The sequence below is a fragment of the Aulonocara stuartgranti genome (genome assembly GCF_965226115.1).
Source record: "Aulonocara stuartgranti genome assembly, chromosome: 11".
Classification (NCBI taxonomy): domain Eukaryota; kingdom Metazoa; phylum Chordata; class Actinopteri; order Cichliformes; family Cichlidae; genus Aulonocara; species Aulonocara stuartgranti.
Window position 1 is genome coordinate 21,459,905 of NC_138947.1, and position 11,542 is coordinate 21,471,446.

At 39.2% G+C, this 11,542-nt stretch overlaps 1 long non-coding RNA gene across 1 annotated transcript; it reads right to left on the reverse strand.

Moving 5' to 3' along the window:
• Nucleotides 1-260: 260 nt before the first annotated feature.
• LOC309716997 lies at nt 261-1,040 on the reverse strand. Its single transcript, XR_014279604.1, has 2 exons — nt 974-1,040; nt 261-807 (listed from the first exon to the last, which is right to left on the reverse strand). It is a non-coding gene; the product is annotated as an uncharacterized lncRNA (long non-coding RNA).
• Nucleotides 1,041-11,542: the final 10,502 nt, after the last annotated feature.

Below are 11,542 nucleotides of genomic sequence, written 5' to 3' on the forward strand. Positions count from 1 at the left end.
TGGGATGGCACCAGCCTCATTCTTGAGCTTCAAAAAGGTTTTGGCAACCGTGACTTCCTCTGACTGAAGCTCAATATGGTAATGCAGTGCCAGGGCTGACAACCCAGTTTGTTTTGCAGATTCTGTACAGCAGCTTTAATATAGGGAGAAAACAACTTCCAGATTGTACGAGTAAAATTAGTTTAACAGTTTCTGTTTTGCCTGTGTCCCGAATTCGAAAATGTTGAGCAACAGAACAAACCAACAGAGGCTCAGGAGAGTGCAATCAGACAAGGAGTTTATTAAACACACGCAGGAGGAGAAGTATACAGCACCACACCAGCAAAACGTCTCCTGCTAAGAATACACGTGGAAGTGTTTTATAACATCAGGGTTCACGCCCCTTCTCGCTTCGATTACAGATCAGATACATCGATTTGCAGTAAATGGTACATCTTAAATGGCTAAAAACAGACACCAAAGTTCCCTTTTCTATAACACCTTCCATACATGGCAATAAATTTCAAGCCTACATGGTCCCTGAGGGCTTGTCCTCTTCTTGACGGGTCTTCTGTCATCTGTTACCAAGTAGACTAAAATGCAGTCAGAAGCTAAATGAGTTTCAGGCCTTTGGTCTGGCAGGTTTTTGGATTATATGTGTTTGTAAGCGTGTATGTGTCTATCCTTCTATGCTCCAAGTCACCCACAATATATCGACTGAGACATCGCGCTTATCGAAGCTTGAAACCTTCAATAGACTGAGACTGAGCATCAACTCTGAATAAAGCACAGACATGCAATGTGTGTATAAACTGACTAGGGCTGCACCTGTAAGAAAAAGGTTAATAGCAGTAAGTTTCATAAACATCTTTAATGCAATATCAATGCTGTAAGGTATATTATTAATGCAATGTTAATAATGCAGGTTATATTGTTGCAGTAAAATAATTTCTGTATCTCCACACCTGTTAGTACTCCCTGTCTGTTTTCTTACCTGGTTCTTCCTGATCTTGTACTTTCTCCTCATGTTCTCCTCTTTCCTCTCTCCCTCTTTGGACTGACAATCATACACAAATAGATTGTATTCAATTAGATTTAAAAAAAAATATATCAAGATCACTAATAAAAAAGTCCTCTCTCACTGTACTTTCAACCAAAAGGCAAATAACCAAAGCACATGTACAACTAATAAAGGATATAAATATTGAAACACTGATCCAACATTATCCTTTATTGACGGATCATTCTCTCTGTACACACACACACACACACACACACACACACACACACACACACACACACACACACACAACAGGAGTTATAAGGTTAATGCGCATCCAGTCAGTTAGCTAGTTAGTACCTTGGGTTCAATATCGGCACATATGATAAAATAACCAGTTTCTCTCATTATATTTCAAACAAGACAGTGGTAACAGCAGCAGGCTACGGATAATGTTAAGTTTTAGATTTTAAATAGGCTGTATAAATTTCAATGGGAGCAACAGGACGGTCAAATATCGCTGAATTTACTACAGATTAGGACGGATTGTAGGGTAGCAAACATAGTCAGGAAACACGTTTTCAACACAGCAGGTTACCTGGGTGTAATGTTTTTCAGCTAAAAACAAACATGGTCTGACTCCTACCTAACGATATAAAGAGTAACTGAAGGTTAAATGCTGAAGCACCCCCAAAAATGGGCTAAAATCGCCCCTGGTTACACTCCTGTGTATTTAAGTCTTGTGTCTCTTACTGTTGTCAGGTCGTCTGCTTATGTTCCCCCCCTTGTAGTCACAGTCATAGTTATAGTCATAGTCACAGTTAAAATCATAGTCAAACTCATAGTCTAGTCTTAGTTGTCGGTTTTGGTTTTGTTATTCATGTATCAGCCTAAATAAAGGCTTGCTTTTGTTTTTCAACCTCAGGAACCATCAAGTTGTTCTCTAAAAGTGAACACGAACTTTTTTTTTAAGTGCTTTAAAAGTGCAAAAACCCACAGCTACAAACATCTGACTGACACTACTACCTTCTAGGTATCCTATAGAAGATTCTCATTGCATCACTACATGCAACATGCAGCTTCTGCATGCAACAGTGATTGTAAGAGGACCACAAGGGGGCAGTACATAGCGGTGTGCAATACGTTTCAAAGCAGGGGCGGGTGTCCTGCAGGTTTTAGATGTGATCTGATCCAACACAGCTGATTTAAATGGCTAAATTACCTCCTCAACATGTCTTGAAGTTCTCCAGAGACCTGGTTATGTACTCATCATTTGATGCAATGGTATTTGCCTGCACATAGAGCTTACAGTGCTGTCTGTATCATCATCATCATTCATTTCATCAGTAATAAAGCATGGATGGTATCTTTTTAATCAGACTTACACTTTATTTATAAATTTGATTAAAAATAAATATGATTTACTATTAGCTAAAACATACAGATAAACTTTTGATAAATATTTGCAGCTCTGGAGGCCAGTATCCCTGAATTGGAGAGTTTGCTTCAAACCCTTGAAAAACCCCTATCTAGCCAGGCCCCTGTAGCTGATTGTAACGCTTGCTGACCCCTGGCAAGCTGTCCCAAGAAAACTGTCCCAAGCACAGGACCGCTGGGTGATGGTGATGAGGAAGCATAGTCTTAAACAGAAGCTCCAGAGGTAGCACCAACATGTTCATGTGTCTTCTCCACTCGGCGACACACCATCCAAGGATTAAATTCCAGTAATTGGCGATTCTGTTCTGAGATGTGAAGCTAGAAACACCAGCAACCATAGCCAATTGTCTTCCAGAGGCCAGAGCCTTCAATGCGCATATTAGAGTCAAACCACAAACTATATCACTCTTTCACAATAAATAATAACGCACACAAGTTGTTTCAGTGATAACAAACTATATTAATTATAGATAATGCTGTTTATCAACAGTGAAGGCATGGATGTCAACAGATTAACACAGGTGAAACTGCCCCTGACTAGATCTTGCAGAGTGAAAAAACACAAAACAACCACTCGAGGGCCAACTGCCGAACAAAAAACACCTAATTCCATCATATTACAATAGCTATATCAAGCTATATAGTTTATGTCTTCCATATTTCCAACCATATCCATAATCACATACTGTGTATGCTACCATTGTATGTAGTGTATTATCTTACTTTTTTCATTGATTGTACTTATTTGTATTTTTGTATTTCCTTCTGATATCTGTACCTGAGCTGAGGTGACGCAAAAATGTCCCCGTTGTGGGATCAATAAAGTCTTATCTTATCTTATCTTATTGAGGGAAATTTAAAACTGCTGGCTAAGGGTAAATGTAAATTCACTAAAATCCTAATTCCAAGCAGTAATGACACCTGGTTACATTAATCAGAGGACACTAAAATCAATATTGAAAGGATGACTTTGCCAAAACAATGTCGGACTCTGTAGTTTTCTCTGGTCCCCTCCCCAATTGGACCACGAATGACAAGTTTAGCTGCATGTTCTCCTTAAATTCCTGTCTGCCTGAGTGGTGTCCCACAAATGATGTGGGCTTGATAGATAATTGGGAAACTTTCTGGAGGAAACCTCCCTTATTAGGAGGGACCGCATCCATCCCATTTTGGATGGAGCAGATCTCATGTTTAGAAATCTGGCCAAATTAATCAAAACCTCCCAAACGTGACTATCCAGAGTTGGGACGAGGAAGCAGAGTTGCAGTCTTACATGCCTCTCTGCAGCTTCTCTCATCCTGTTATCCCCAGAACCCCATCCCCTTAGAGACTGTGTCAGCTCCCAAATAGACAAGAAACAAACTAAAACCCTGCAAAAAATGACTGAAACATAAGAAATCACAATGAAAGAGCAATACAGTACATGTGGTCAGGTCTGTCATGCCCCAATCCTGGTTTTGGCACCACTGTAAACAAATGCACGACAGTCCCGACCACATGTTCGCACTTTTCAGTACACTTTTTTATTGCGGCTGTTGATTTACACACGCGGCTGCGGTTTTTCAGCAGATGCAGTGGGTGCCCATATTATTAATGTGACTGCTGCGAATTTCTTTGTTCGGCTTTAAAAGTGATTCCGATGCTAAACATGACTTCCACATGACTTTTCTGCTAGGTAACTTGCGCTCCACCTGTCAGACTTCTGCCCCACACAGGGGGGCGCATGATAGGTTTGTAGCTTGAACCTATCCGCTGGAACGTTGAAGACAATATAATTACACAGCAAAGCAAGACACGAGTAGGCAAAGTTCTTCATGTTACTCATGCATGAGGGAGTCCTGCCTGGAGCCAAGTGTCGTTCCACCACTTGACCTCCGTCAGACTCTCAGCCAGGTCCCCCATAGCACTCCTTTTATTGTGGTTACATGAATATGCATAGGGTCATTAACATATAACATCTTACATAGGTATACATGTGAACAAAGAATACTGTGTGTGTGTGTGTGTGTGTGTGTGTGTGTGTGTGTGTGTGTGTGTGTGTGTGTGTGTGTGTGTGGTCAAGATGTGACCCTGTGAAGACTCCCCAAATATACGTGTGTTTGCTAAACCATATATCAGCAAAAGAGAAGATACGACCTCTCCTAGGAGGTGTGTGATCTATGCCAGAATACTCTGTAGAGGAGTGAACGCACTCCCCTCTTCCTGCTACACAGAGTTGTTACAGACCTCCTTGGATGAGACATTCTTCCAATCTACAAATGATTATATACTTCTAAGCATATATGGTTAAATATTTCTAAGCATAAATGACAATCAACAATACAAAACCTAACAGCGCACCACACACTTTGAGAATTACTGGCATAACCAAATGGAAAAAGTTTATAATTGTGAGACTACATTTCATAGTTAGCATCAAATTAGTGGCTTTAAAAAGTTAAAGAAGAAAGTAAAAGCAGAAGAAAATGCACATTTAAAAAAGCAGCATAATATGACATTACTCTACAGTAGGGATGGGTATCGTTTAGGTTTTATCCGATACCGGTGCCAAATCGGTACTTTTGAAACGGTGCCGGTGCTCAAACGGTGCTCAAACCGGTGCTTAAAGAATGGAGAACACAAAATTGGTCCAAAAACCTCTCATGTTCAGCTGTTTTTTGTAAAAATATAACAATGTTAGCCTTTTCTGCAGCTATGGGGCATATATGGCATCACTCTTGGCTGGAAGCAGTGCTTAAACAATGGAAAAAACACAAACTTTGTCCAAAAACCTCTCATGTTTAGCTGTTTTCCACTTTTTCTTTGGTCATTTTATCCTTTTTAGCCAGGGTGAAGGGAGTATCTGCCATCAAACAAGAAGACAGCTGCATGTAGCTATGATGATGTTTGCTAGTTCACCTTACATGCATTAATGTAATAACGTGGTTAGCCTACTCAACGTAAATTAGCTACTCACGCAGAGAAGAACGGCTGCTGACACCATCATCCGTCATCATTTCTGCTACACTGGCAGGGCTAGGGGCCAGGACTCTCCTCTTCGTGTTTTTGGGGGATGTTGCATAACAGGCAACCCACCGGCAGTAGATGTGCTCGGTGTGAGGTCTCGCAGCAAGCTATCAAATACGGTGCATTTCTCGGCTTTTAAAAAAAACGCTATGCGTCGCCAGGTGTTTCATGCATATCTACAATAACTCATACTCACAGTTCCAAAACTTAATTTTGGAACTGAAATTGAATTGTAGAACTGAAACTGAATGGTGAGAAATGAATCTGCAATTATTCGAGAGCTAAATTTTTAAAGGATAAAATACGGTTTCAAAGGAAATGGATTCATTTTCAAACTATAAAATTCAATTTCAATTTAGTGATGATCATTTATAAACCAATAAATTGAATTTCAAATTAGGCAAATTCATATTCAGTTTGTAAAAGCATTTATTCAAGTTACAATTCCGATTCAATCTGAGCAATTCAAATTTAACTTATTCAAATTCAGTTTCTGATGGCACAGATTTCTGCCCATATAATATTCACAACTATTTTCAGTTGCGGATGATAAAGGATTCAGAAAGTTTATTCATGCAGGCCCATATGACAGAGAATATGCATGTTCTTTTTGTTTTCATATTTTAATTTATATTTAATTGTGTTGTGTTTTGTGTTGTTTCATTTTAAATTTGTTTAAAAGGAAAAAGCTGAAAATTTAAATAGTTAAAAGTTGAACTGTGACTAGTTGGTTTTTGTATTATATGATTTATTTATTACATTTTATGTGGAGTGAATAAATAAAAGTATATTTACGGTGGCCCCTAGAGACGAAGCACGTGCAAACTTCAAAACATGTACGAACTCTGAAGCACGTAAAAACTCCGCCCATACAAACTCCAAAACACATACAAAAGACAACAGAAGTGCTCCAGGATGCCAGGCGCAGTGTTGAGCTTTTGTTACCTAGTGGCTACACAAGCCAGGAAGTACCAACGACTGGATTTGGTGGTAGTAACAGGTAAATGAAAATTGTTTTTAATTGTGTGTGTGTGTGTGTGTGTGTGTGTGTGTGTGTGTGCTTGTGCGTACGTACATATGAGTGCTTGTGCGTACGTACATATGAGTGCTTGTGCACACAGCAAATTCAAAAGTGTTAAATGTTTTGGTGTTAATAGTCTTCTTGCAAAAGTAGAGTTAATTTTACTCTAAGCAGAGTCACATTCTTTTAATGTAACTGAGGTGTAAAATGATAGTAGTTAAAATCGAGTGTTAAAAATGAGTGTTTCTCTGTCAAATCTGGAGGTGTTACAATGGAAACATTAACTCTTGACCTCTTAACTCTGAACTCCTACAGGGGGTATGACACCAATAGAGAATTCACAGACTCCGCCCCCAGCACGGCTCCAATCGAAGCTGAAGTGAAGCCGTTTCAGAACATTTTGCTCTACATATTTGAGTTGTTTGCCATGCTTGGTAAGTCATTTTTTCAAAGATTGTTTCAATTATTATTATGAGCTTTTACTTCTGTGGCTCTTTGGAGTTGAGACAAAGCTGTGTGAAAGGCATTAGCCATGTTGCTCGGTGATAGCATAATATTCTGTTTTAGCTAGCTGAAAGGTATTGTTTGCGGGCAAATACCACAGCCATGAAAAAAGCTTGCATGTGAATTTTCAGTCAAACTTTTGGTCAAATACACCTAAAACAATGTCTAGAATGTGAAATGTTGGTATGATGGTGCTACTTGAAGCCTGAAAACGATCGCCCATAAAAAAATAAAAAAACACGAGCAAACAGCAGTAGCAGACGTCCTGACTGGATTCTACATTAGCATAGATCCCTCCAGAGTTTTGTGCACACGGTTTAGGTAAAAATGAAAAAGGTTGAGGTTTTACATTTAGTTCAGTATTACCTGTTGCCTGTGTCTTTGTCTTTTGGGAAAATACTTTACACAAGTAATGGCTCAAAGAGGATTCCTTCTTTTTTTTTTTTTTTTTTTTTTTTTTTTTACTGTGCTGCAATTGTTTACTGGATTATTTGTGCCATTAATTAGTGTCAACTAATTTTTATTCAATCTCCGCACAGGATATGCTTGTGAAGATGGAATATGGGGGAGAGCAGAAGTGCGTTGAAGTTCCACAAAGGGATGAATGAAGGACATGCATATTGTATTGAAGAAATAAGTGATGAGAATGCTGTTATTTGCATTTACCAGCTCACCTATGTCAGACCTTTTGATAAACAAAATTCTAATGAAAGTGAGAACATGTACACTGTTACATCTTTCAGAAAATGTTTTGAAATTGTGGTGCACAGTTCAGAATAAATGTTTTTCAAAAACCATTGCATCTTTTTAGTAAATGTTTATTTCCAAAAGAAATTTCTAGAAGTTCAGAACAGTAAAATTCCCGCTTTTTAGAATGAATTAGAAGATAACTCTTACGTAGTTAAACTAAAATACTCTTTGAGAGTTAATATATAAACTCTTAACACCAAGTGTTAAATTATCAACTCCAGACAGATTTGGTGTTTAACACTAAATCAGAGTTAACGTACCAACTCTCCAAAAAGAGTTAAATTAACACTCTCTGGTGTGGACCCATATAGACACTTTAATAGTGTTGAAATCAAATCCGACAGTGTTAATTTGGACATGCTGGATTTGCTGTGTATAAATACACAAACAATACAGATATGTTTTCAATTGTGTAACTTAAGTGATCTAGGTAGCTCTGTTTTGGAAGTTTAGTTAATGCTAGAAATGTGTTTTGGAGTTTGTACGTGCTTTGTCTCTAGGGGCCACTGCCCCTAGACATAAACCTTAGAACTGAAGAAGCTTCTCGGATGAGAGGTGAAACGTCTTCAAGCAACTTAAAGAAGTCCAGACGCTTTTCTTTGCAAGCTCCTTTGACTACGATGACCTGAATGACTGAGAACCTTCACAGACACCACACAGACTTTCAGAGTTGCGGAATATTACATATATATACATATACATGTATGTGTGTGTGTGTGTGTGTGTGTATATATATATATATTAGGGGTGCAACGATACACAAAATTCACGGTTCGGTTCGATATTTTTTCGATACAAAAAAATGTTCATGCATTTTTCATTTGTCATTTATTAAAATTATAAATATATATTTTAACTCAAAAGTACAGTTTTTGAATTTAACCCTAACCCTTGTGCGTGTTTTTTATTTTGACAGCGAATGCGCACCTGCGGACCACTTATGTGCAGCCCTGGTTATTTAGCTCGTCATATTGCAGCCACAGAAATTCTTTTGTCCATGAAACCATAAAGCTGCACTTTCTTTTTGCCTCATAGTCTGATTTGTCATAACTTCTCCGTTTTGTGGTAAGCTTTTCTTTGGCTGTCACTTCTTCACCCTGACCTGTCTTATTTGGCTCAGCAGAACTGAAATGCTTTTACACGCTCACTCACATAAGCTCAGCGATTCTCTGCACGATCAACCTCTCACATGTTTAAGCTTGCTGCGGGAGATTTCACTTGTCATGTTTGCATAGTAAGCTAACGATTAATAAGACGATGTCAGAGGAATTGGTGCACAAATTATCATCACTCACAGATCAGTGCTGTCGCTCTCTATACACAGTTCGCACGATTGCAAAGTGAAAGCAAAAAAACAAGCGCAAATTCAAACGCGACTTCAATATGTCACATATTGACAGTGGCTCACCGATGCCAATGACATAATTACCCAGCTACATTTCCGAAAGAATGCAAAAGCATTGACATATATTTTTCCTACAATAGCCCGACGGGCAGGGAAGAGATAGATTTTGGTAGCCCGACTGAAAAAATCGCTAGCTCCGGGACGTCGGGCTAGCGATATTGCAAGCCCTGTATCTGATTGAGGAATCACTCATCTTTGGAAAAGAGAGTTTATTACAGAGAAATGTCTCTTTCCAAAATAAAAGCTATACTATCCGCTTCTTCTGGGCTATATTCTCAGCAGCATAAGGAGAATCATGTGCTAACAGCTGTCTAAATGACTCGGCTAAAGTTAGTAGCATGCTTGTTGTTTTTGTCTTTGCACTAGGATGATGTCGGCGTAAATGTGCAGTCATATTCGTTGTGTTCCCACTAGTGCTTTCAGGTTATTCTCGTTGAAATGACCTTAACGCCACAACACGGCAAATCTCCGTTAACGAGCTACCGCCGATCGCCCCGTGCATGGGGCTAGACGGCCAACACGTTAACAGCTAACTGCGCTAACACACTAGTTCACACCAATGTAATTGAGCATTGCATGGCACATCCAACATACTGTTTTACTTTAGTCCATGACTCGCTTACCTTCAGGGTCATACGTCACATGAAAACCAAAATAATTCCAAACGCCAGATCTGAATGAGGGTGGGGGAGGTCCATGTGTCTTGCAAGGAGAGCTTAACTTCTGTCTCGCTAGCTTGCCCTGCGCTCTTCCTTCTGACTATGCTGTCTGTGTTGAGTGCTCAGTGGATCTGCGCTCGACAGTGCAGCCTAGGCGGAGTAGTCGAACGCAGATTCACTGAGCGCTCAACACAGACAGCATCGTCAGAAGGAAAATTGATAAAATAAATTACAAATGTTGTATTGTTCGATACATATGCGTACCGAACCGAAAGCACTGTATCGAACGGTTCAATATCGATACGAATATCGTTGCACCCCTAATGTGTGTGTGTGTGTGTGTGTGTGTGTGTGTGTGTGTGTGTGTGTGTGTGTGTATGACCCATGGGTAATATACATGGGTAATATACCCATGTATATTACCCATGACTTCCTTACCCATGACTCACATGATTATGTGAGAAAACTCTTAAATTGGCTTCAAATATTCATTTCAATTGGGCTTTCTAAATGTAATTTTGAAACCAGAGTGGTTAAAAATAACTACTCTTTTTTCCCAACTTCCTTCCCTCATCACCAACTGGCCGAGGCAGATGGCCACCCCATCCCAGAGCCTGGGTCTGCCGGAGGTTTCTCTCTTTATAAGTGAGTTTTTCCTTCCCACTGTCGCCAAAGTGCCTGCTCTAGGGGGTTGGAGTCTTTGTGCATTATTGTAGGGTCTGACTTTACAATATAAAGCACCATGAGGGAAGTGTTGTTGGGATTTGTTCTGTTTCTTAACTCAAAAAGTCCAGTTACAACAGGACATTTTGAGTTAAAAAACAAAAATAAAATGAAAAAAAAAACTTTGAATTTGTGCTTTGTTTCATTTACTGTTTAAGAAGTTTGTTCTTGCTGCAACTTTTACAAACAACAAACAACAATAGCTGAGCTGTTGGATTTACTAAGTGCATCCAAGAACACAAACAAGCAGTCCTCACACACATTTGAGAAAAACTGAGAGAGCTTTGGATCTTTATAGCTTACTGAATATTCATCTCTTTACTTTGTCTGCATGTGTCCACTTTTTGTCTTCTTCTATTTGTATTCTTCTCATTTCAAAGACATTCAAAGCTATTTGGAGACATGCAGAGTTCCTTAAAGATGAACCTAATAGAATTACACCAGTTGTTTAACTGAGGTGATCACGCTTTCCCCCACAGTCCTACCATTTTTCCCTTTTTCTGTAAAGCAATGCAAATACATTTTTAATACTTTCAGTCAAGTTTTTAATATTCATACAGGAATAAACTACAACAGAAACACCGTCACAAATCTACAGACACCATATTTACACACACATTTAGTACAAATATAATGTTTAACAGGAGTCTGATTCTTCTACTGATAAACATTTGACTTTGATTTCCAGGAATTTTCCACTGTGAGATTAATGGAAAGTGTACATTGCACATAGTGACAATGAATGACGGACCCGACCACACAGATCGCACTTTACTACACTTTTTACTCAGTTTTTGTCTCTTCCAGCCCTCAGCCCCAGCTGCACACACAACAACAACACAACTGAACTGATGGAGCTCCGCTGTGTCAACCTCCCTTCGCAACCGTGCCACCAACCACGCCCTGTTACACACATTATATGTCCACAAACACAAATCAAAGTGAAGGAAGAAAAACCGCAAACTAATCATGAAGCTACAGAGCCCCTTTACTGATGTACGACAAATAGCTTGATGATGACCAGCAGCTCAGTCATTAAATATTGAGGAAATCTGGTT